A 9723-nucleotide genomic window follows, 5' to 3' on the forward strand; every position below is an offset into this window, starting at 1 on the left:
ACTTGCTCTGTAAGCGAGAGGTCCCGGGTTCGAGCCCTGGATTAACTGCAAATTTTTCTTACTCTTTAACATTCGAACAAGTTGTCTGATTGGTTCAAACAAAAAAAGAATTGAGAAAATGAAAATAGCAATCTTGGAAATCCAAAATATACAGAAGACGAATGTGAATGGGTCGTTCTCAGATCTTCGTTTAGAAGATCAAGTACTTTAGTCAGATTGTCGTATGCAAGAACTATTGGAAATGTTTCAAACGCAAGAACTAATGGAAATGTTTTGAAACTTCACACCCTTGTTCATTGTGATGATCTCACTTGCAGTACATGTGTTCCAAACTTATATTTTGCTTTTTCACAAAGCTGTGCCAGCAGTGTTTGTGTTAAAAGTTTTGTATGTTGGTTGGTATTCTAGTAACCACATGTGGAAATGGATTAAAACTTCACACACTTGTTCACTATCATGATGTGATGTGCAAAACACAGGATCCATAACATTATTTTACTTTCTCACAAAGTTAGTCTGTTTTCAAATTTTGGTATTCATTCTTTGAACTTTTCTAGTGACAAGGCCATTGAGTACAGCTGTTTTATTTCTACAATCCCTTTACGTATGATAATTCTCTACGAAATTTGTAGAGAACAACTTCTCAGTTTTGCTCCAAGGTGTAAATTCATATTTATTTCATTCTGCTTGCTCAGTCCTGCTGACCTTTGTTTAATTACATGTAGTTGTGTTTCAAGTCACGTAGGCCTAGTTTTAGGACATACAGAAATTTTCAAGCTTTAATAGTGGAGAAAGACCTTGAAAATATCACCTTGATAGAAACTCAGATCTTCAGCAAACCAGCTGGATGGCACAGACACAGACCACCCAAGCAGGGCTTGAACTTAGAGATGAGGAAGTGATTCGAAGTCAACTGACATTGTCATGGAGGTTCATAAATGATTGTATAGACTGAAAGAAAACATCGGTATAAGACACTGGACAAGGAAACTACACTAAGGGACCACAAGATCAATGCATACTCCATCAACTACACAGGCTTTTGGTGGAAACTATCCGGACCTATATATAGGTGTTTACACCCAGCATATAAAAGAACCAGGCAAACATTCTGAAAATGAAATGTCTTCTATACCTTCAAAACTTTTACACATGTGTAACCTATAACAAATACTGGTACACTGCATGGCAGACATAAACTTGATGACAAAGGGTAGTCTCCCCCCAACCTAATGATTATATTGTGTACAGGTATTTTAAATAAAGATTTTTTTCTTGCATTATACAAAATTAAAAACAAAGGGGTAATGGTTGTGGGGCAGTGTTGTAAGACTTTATACTGTGAAATCATTTAAATTCGCTGGCATGAAATTTTTCGCAAACGTGAAAAAGGACTGTTTCGCGCGGGCTTTAATTCGCGCATTTTCAATTTATAAATGGAAAAATAAATTGAAAAATAATAATAGCGCGGTCTTAAATTCACGCATCGGTCCTAGCGCGAAATACGCGGAAATTAGTCCAACCCGAATAAAAATGATTTCACAGTATTAGCAATTAATTCTACTTCCTAAATGCACTGCCTTATATCAAGATTAAATGCATGTGTGACACATTTTTAGCTCACCTGTCACATAGTGACAAGGTGAGCTTTTGTGATCACCGTTCGTCTTCAGTCCGTCCGTTCGTGCGTCTGTCAACAATTTCTTGTCTGCACGATAGTGGTTTCATTTATGATTTATTTTAACCAAACTTGCACACAACTTGTATCACCATAAGATCTCGGTTCCTTTCTTGAACTGGCCAGATCCCATCATGGGTTCCAGAGTTAAGGCCCCTGAAAGGCCCAAAATTAGCTATTTTGATCTTGTCTGCACAATAGCAGCTTTATTATGATTTGATTTTTACCAAACTTGCACACAACTTGTATCACGATAAGATCTTGGTTCCTTTTTGGAACTGGCAAGATTCCATATGCGTTCCAGAGTTATGGCCCCTGATAGGGTCAAAATTAGCTATTTTGACCTTGTCTGCACAATAGCAGCTTCATTTATTATTTGATTTTAACCAAACTTGCACAAAACTTGTGTCACCATAAGATCTTGGTTCCTTTCTTGAACCGGCCAGATCCCATAATGGGTTCCAGAGTTATGGCCCCTGATAGGGCCAGAATTAGCTATTTTGACCTTGTCTGCACAATAGCAGCTTCATTTATTATTTGAATTTAATCAAACTTGCACAAAACTTGTGTCCCCGAAAGATCTTGGTTCCATTCTTGAGCCGGCCAGATCCCATAATGGGTTCCAGAGTTATGGCCCCTGAAAGGGCCAGAATTAGCTATTTTGACCTTGTCTGCACAATAGCAGCTTCATTTATGATTTCATTTTAACCAAACTTGCACACAACTTGTATCACCATAAGAACTCGATTCTTTTTCATACCCCTGCAGGGACGTATTATGTTATCGCCTCGGTGTCTGTCTGTCTGTCTGTCTGTCTGTGTGTTGGTTAGCAATTTCCCTTCCACTCTGTAACTTTTGAACCTCTTGATGGATTTCAGAGAAACCTGAAACAAATGTTCACTCATTGAAATGATGTGCAGAGCACATGTTTTGGATGGCTAAATTCAATGTCAGAGACACACTTAGGGGTCAAAGGTCATATGACATGTTTTATGTGAATATTGCTCTGCATTTGCGTTGCATTGCAGTGCTCTTGATTTTATTTGGCAGATCCTTCTTTTGTTCGCTTACAATATTTTATTTTATTACTTTCCTTTTATGTTACTATGAATAGCTTATTTAGTAACTTTTTTATTATTGGCCATAGGGAAAAACTGAGACCACTTTTCTGTGGTACAACATGGATGGTACCTCCAATTTTTAGGTGTATTTTGACATATCTGTACCTTGTAAGAATTTTTCTTTTTGTTTTTGGTTAAAGCAATGGTACTCAGGTGAGCGATATAGGGCCATCATGGCCCTCTTGTTTCAAATACCCTTCTACTGGGTTACTAAGCTTTTATTTAAGTATTATGAGTCTACAGTTTATCTATATCATTATTTTGACAACATTAAATCTTGAGTTATATAACTTGTTTTGTGAGGTCTTCTCATGATCCTACTGACATTTGTAAAGTTTGAAATCATTTGGCCCGGTAGTTTTGGGAGAACTTTGCGACAGATTCCAACACTAACAAAAGGCTGACAACAATTAAATGAGCTAAAAATTTAAGGGCCATAACTCGATGAACTAGAATGTTAATGCACACAGGGCAACAAGGTCAAGCTCAATATTTGACGACACAAAGCCTCAATAAATCTGGCATTTTAACAAGTTAAAAACAAGAGGGTTATTGACCCTATTCGCTCACCTGTATACAAGGCTTCAAGTGAGTTTGTATTAGTACAGAGTTAGGTTTCTTCTATGTTAGCTTATATATATTTTACACACATTTTTGAACTTAGGGCAATAATTTGAATAATTAAGGTAGAAATTACAAATCTGATATCACATGCTAAATATCAAGGCCCTAGTCATTATTGATTCAGAGAAGACAATTTACAAAGTTTCCTATAGTAAGTACATGTTAGACATAGGGGCCTGGCCATATTTTTTTTTAAATTAGGGTATTAATTTGGACAAGTATGGTAGAGTGTCAGACCCTTAAGCAATGGTCACATTTACGTTCACGCACGTAGTTGGTCGTAGTTCATTTTAAACGTAGTTTGTCGTAGTAATACTACGGTCAACTAGGTTGAAGTACGCTCGAACTAGGTTTAAAAGATGAAATATGGAAAGTCTAAGTACGTTGAAGTACGTGTAAGTACGAACAACTACGTTTAACTACGAGTAAATCGGGTAGGGTTAACTAGGGTATCACTACGTCTTACCACGAGTTACTACGTTACACTACGTATATACTACGATCGAAGTACGAACAACTACGACAAATTACGATCAACCACGTTGAGCTACGGAAAAGCGTTGTGGTTGTGCCTGCGCAGGACGGGAAAGCTACAGTCATTTTGCTCTACGAAGTTGACGAGACAACATCATTTAAGCTTCAGTATGCGCCTAGGAAAAAACGATGTTATAAAACAGAATGGCCGAAAAACTGAATTTAAAAGTAAAATGCATAAAAATGCGCAATTTATACCACAGATTTGCTAACTAATGCAAAGAAAATATGATTTAAATGCAATATATAAAATGGATTTTTTCCCGGTCTTCATGGTAAATGAACAGTTGATTGCTAGCGCGATTCATGCACATGTATTTGCCGATCCAAATCTGTTGTTCATTTCGCATGAATACCGAAAAAAAAGTCTATTTAATTTTTTTTAGTATTTATAATTAGCGATATTATCATACTAGAATTGAAATTAATTTATATAACAGTAAAGTTTTTGTGTAATCGGCTCTCGTTTCATATCATGTTTGTACTTGTACTACGCTCAAAAACGATGCACACTACTGTTAAGTACGATCAAGTACGTTTAACTAAGATCAACAACGTTCAAACTACGGTCACAGTAGGGTCAAAACACCGTAGTTAATCGTAGTCAAAATTTTGAACATGTCGAAAAATTATTTGCTTACTACGGACAAATCATAAGTTCGAACTACGATCATTACTACGTTTGACTACGATTATCTACGTGTAACTACGCTTAGTACGATCAACTACGATCAACTACGATCATTCCTTACTACGATTAACTACGTGTAGTGTGACCACGCCTTTATATCAAAGCTCTAGAGAAAAGGATTTTTAAAGTGTGATAGCTAAAAACCTACTTTTAACCAAAGAGACTTATATGTTCAATGAACCAGAACCATTTGAACAACGTTGAAAGAGGTCTGGGACCGCTGGCCCTGAGGGAGAGTTACGTTCGAACCCTTTCAGTCCGAGGTTACCAGGGAATTTGTCTCAGTATTTTCTGATATGGGGAATCAGCTCAGCAGGTTTTCCAAAACCAACGGTTCCAACAGTTATGTGTTACTCTGCTAAATGTATTAGCAGAGTGGGTTTGTGGCAGTGAGTTGACAAACACAATTTTTAGTTTCAATATTTCTATTTTGTTATAAATCCAATTTCTCAAAATGTAACAAAGTCCAAATTCAAGTTAAAGTTATAAGTAAAATCCAATGTTGACTGCCAAATTAAATATTTTTAGAACACATTGACAAAGATGTCCTTTCAGTCTCTTCTTTTTCTTAATACTCACTTAATTTCTTAAAACATGTTCATTTTACAGAAAAGAATCAACCAATGAAATTAATTTAGTAATTAATAGTTTTGACCAATAAAAATAATTGTAACAAATATGCAAATATTAAATTTCTAAGTATTTGCTCTAGTCATGACAGATTTTCGGCATCTCACTTAATCAGGAAATAATCACCTTTAATCAAATAAGAAACTGTTAAAACCCTTTTAGGAAATGGCTTTCTGTTCAGTCGTTTGTCTTAATACTTTAACAAAAGATATGTCAAAATGTGAGAATGCTCTCAGCAATTACTTACAGACTAAATTCTAAAAATGTAAATTAATAATTTGATTTCAAATTATAGAAATTCTACAATAACAATGATGAAGTTACATTTAACATATATATTTTTTTCATACATTTTACTATTTTTATTTATTTTATTATTAATAAAGTCTGGGGTTATATTTTAGCACGGTGGCAGGTCTACCAAGAGATCATTTGTGTAAAGTTCCAGAAAAATGTGAACAATATTTCGAGAGCTTAGAGCGAAACTGGTCTATCAGTATATAGAAATATAAGCAGATAGACCAGTTTCGCTCTAAGCCCTCGATTTGTAGAGGGTCACACAAGAACCATTTGTGTAAAATTATTTTATAATCCAGCCAGTAAGTCTACAATTATAAATCAGGTAAACTCCTAAGGCATCATACCTTGCTATGGTGCAATGTTTTAGAAGTGTTATTTTGCTTCTAATTTTGCAACCAGGGAAATTTGTTCCGTCAAGTATTTTGACAAACAATATAACACTGGCATTTGTTATTTTACTAAATGTCATGTTTAATATTACATTTGTTTACTAAATATCAAACTTGAATTGTGGAACTAACAACAAATAAAGAATAAGATTTATCATTGCTGTGAAATTATTTTGAAATCAAGCCAGTTGTTTCAGCGGAGAAAATTTTCTAAATTTTCAATAAAGCCATATAAAAAAAAACTTAACTTCATCCTCTGGAGGCCATGTTTTTTTTATCAAATAGAATTACTGGAAGGAATCTGGTAGAGGGTCACCAAAGGAACATTGCTGTAAAATTATTTTGAAATCGTGCCAGCAGTTTCAGAAAAAGAATTTCAAGGTTTTCCATGAAGCCAAATAGGGAGAGTAAGTCCTGCCCTCTGGCAGCCGTGTTTTTGTAACAAAACATCAATAGGCACTCCATTCAAAATATGATCAACCTTGAAGACATACTGCCCATATTGGACAAGTTACGAAATGGAGCAGCTTTTAGGTTAATCACGATCCATACGCTTTCAGACATACCTGTCGTATCTGGCCAGTGTCATATGGTAATACACATTCTTTCTATCATTGGCACTGGTGATGAAATGAAGTTGCTAAGACATTTTATTATGCCCCCACCATAAAATGGATGGGGGCATATAGTGTTACCCCTGTCCATGTGTGTGTCTGTTTGTTTGTGTGTTCAGGAAAAAGAGGTGTTCGTGTCAGGGGCATAACTTTGACATGCATAGTCTGATTTCAGAATAATTTGACACTGATGATAAGTATGGATAGATGATTTGTCATCCACAACAACCATTTCACTAGCTCAAAGGTCAAGGTCACAGTCTTTGGTTGAACTTAGCCAATTTTCACTACATAAGTGGTCTAACGATAAGCATGGATAGACGATGTGTCATGCGCAAAACCATTTCACTGGCTCAAAGGTCAAGGTCATAGTCCTTGATTGAACTTAGCCAATTTTCACTACATATACAGATTACTAAATTTTCTGGTTTTCCAACAATATTTTTTTTTTTTTGTAAATAAATAGTGGCAAGGGTCCTTCTTTTAGTTTGTGAGCAGTACCATGCCTGTGACCTATCTTATGTTGCAGGGGCATCCATGTCTGTGACACATTTCTAGTTAAACTAGAACTGTCACAGGAGTGACTCATACCCCCACCATACGGTCTTGTCACAGAAGAATGGCAACCATAAGGAATCTTAAAAATACTTTGGAGTACTTCATCCTTGGCTTCCACATATAAGTAATACTAGTATAATACTAGTATAGTAATACTAGTAAATATATTAAATCTCTAATATTAGAGATACACTAAAAGTGAATACAAAGAAGTGTCTTACCGACCCATGTTACCACGGAAAAATGTTTTTACTTTTTAAATAGGACTTATAATAAAAAAGATTGAAAATCTAAAAATAGGATTTCTAAAAATAGACTAATTCCTGGAATTTAAGGGGAAGAAACTCAGTACAAAGGTTAAAAAAGGTTACTTCCCTTTGGCTCTAAGCCAATCAGAATGAGATATAGTGAAAATACATCAAAATTAACATTAAATTCTAGGTAAAAGGGGACACAATTCAAGAAAAATAGTGTCAGAGTTATGCACCTTGTGTCACATGATGTGGGTGATGAGGTGGAACATCTATTTTAAGTCTGAATCAAATCCATTCAGTAGTAATTGAGATATAGTGAAAATACATCAAAATTAACCTTAAATTCTAAGTAAAAAGGGGCATAATTCATGAAAAATTGGTGTCAGAGTTATGCACCTTGTGTCACATGATGTGGGTGATGAGGTGGAACATCTATTTTAAGTTTGAATCAAATCCATTTTGTAATAATTGAGATATAGTGAAAATACATCAAAATCAACCTTAAATTTAAAGTAAAAGGGGACATAATTCATAAAAAAATTATTTCAGAGTTAAGCACCTTATGTCACATCATCTGGGTGATGAGGTGGAACAACTATTTTAAGTTTGAATCAAATCCATTTAGTAATAACTGAGATATAGTGAAAATACAACAAAATTAGCCTTAAATTCTAAGTAAAGGGGACATAATTCATGAAAGCTTGGTGTCAGAGTTATGCACCTTGTGTCACATGATGTGGGCACATGATGTGGGTGATGAGGTGGAACATCTATTTTAAGTTTGAATCAAATCCATTCAGTAGTAACTGAGATAAAGTGAAAATACATCAAAATCAACCTTAAATTCTAAGTAAAAAGGGGCATAATTCATAAAAAAAATTGTGTCAGAGTTATGCACCTTATGTCACATGATGTGGGTGATGAGGTGGAACATCTATTTTAAGTTTGAATCAAATCCATTTAGTAATAACTGAGATATAGTGAAAATACAACAAAATTAACCTTAAATTCTAAGTAAAAGGGGACATAATTCATGAAAACTTGGTGTCAAGAGTTATGCACCTTGTGTCACATGATGTGGGTGATAAGGTGGAACATGTATTTTAAGTTTGAATCAAATCCATTTGGTAATAACTGAGATAATAGATTTCGGGACGCGACGGGACGGGACGGGACGGGACGCGACAAAACTGACTCCTATATACCTCCCTCAAACATGTTTGGTGGGGGTATAATCATTCTTTCCACCATTGGCACTGGTGATGAAATGAAGTTGCATTAATGGTGAAATAAGACATTTAATTGGCACTGGTGATGAACTGAAGTTGCATTAATGGTGAAATAAGACATTTTGTTAAATCATTCTTTCTATTATTGGCACTGGTGATAAAATGAAGTTGCATTAATGGTGAAATAAGACATTTTGTTAAATCATTCTTTCTATCATTGGCACTGGTGACGAACTGAAGTTGCATTAATGGTGAAATAAGACATTTTGTTAAATCATTCTTTCTATCACTGGCACTGGTGATGAAACTGAAGTTGCATTAATGGTGAAATAAGACATTTTGTTAAATCATTCTTTCTATCACTGGCACTGGTGATGAAACGAAGTTGCATTAATGGTGAAATAAGACTTTTTTAAAATCAAGGACACTATATTCTGTAGCACCTGATCTAATTTTCAGTAGGGTTTTGAACCACACCGACACAATAACGAGTCAAATGGCTACTTTTCAAGCTTTGAATGGTGGATAAAGACCTCAGGTGTCCCTCTAGGCATTTTTTCAGGAAAGGACTCTCAAAGTTTCCACAGCAACTTATTTAAGACAAACAGCTTTTAAGCCATTTTCTTTTAACATAGTTAAATGATTTGAAGGAATTCGGCCGAGGGTCACCCAACAAATATTTCTATGAAACTGTTAAGAAAGCTAACTAGCAGTTCCTGAAAAAGAAATTTTAGTTTTTGTTTTTTTTCACTTTGATGCACACCAACAAGACATGCACAGCTGACCTAGATTTGACAGAATCTGAACAAGAGTTTCCCATGGAACATTCTAGTTTTGGTTAAAACTGACTTGGTGGTTTAGAAGGATAGATATATCTTTCATTCCACCATAAGACGAAAGATACTAAAAAGGACAGACCATTTAAACACTGTATGCCTCCAAGTTCTTCGACACTAGGGAGCATGCAAACATTTATTTCTTGTACTTGTCTGACAAGCAGGTGTTTATTAACATTATCGAGGATTTTCTACAAGTTAATGAAAGTTCAATCTTCAACTATCCCCAATCCCATAAAGAGACAAAAGTAACAACAAATACATG

Source organism: Mercenaria mercenaria, chromosome 16, assembly GCF_021730395.1.
Source record: "Mercenaria mercenaria strain notata chromosome 16, MADL_Memer_1, whole genome shotgun sequence".
Lineage (NCBI taxonomy): Eukaryota > Metazoa > Mollusca > Bivalvia > Venerida > Veneridae > Mercenaria > Mercenaria mercenaria.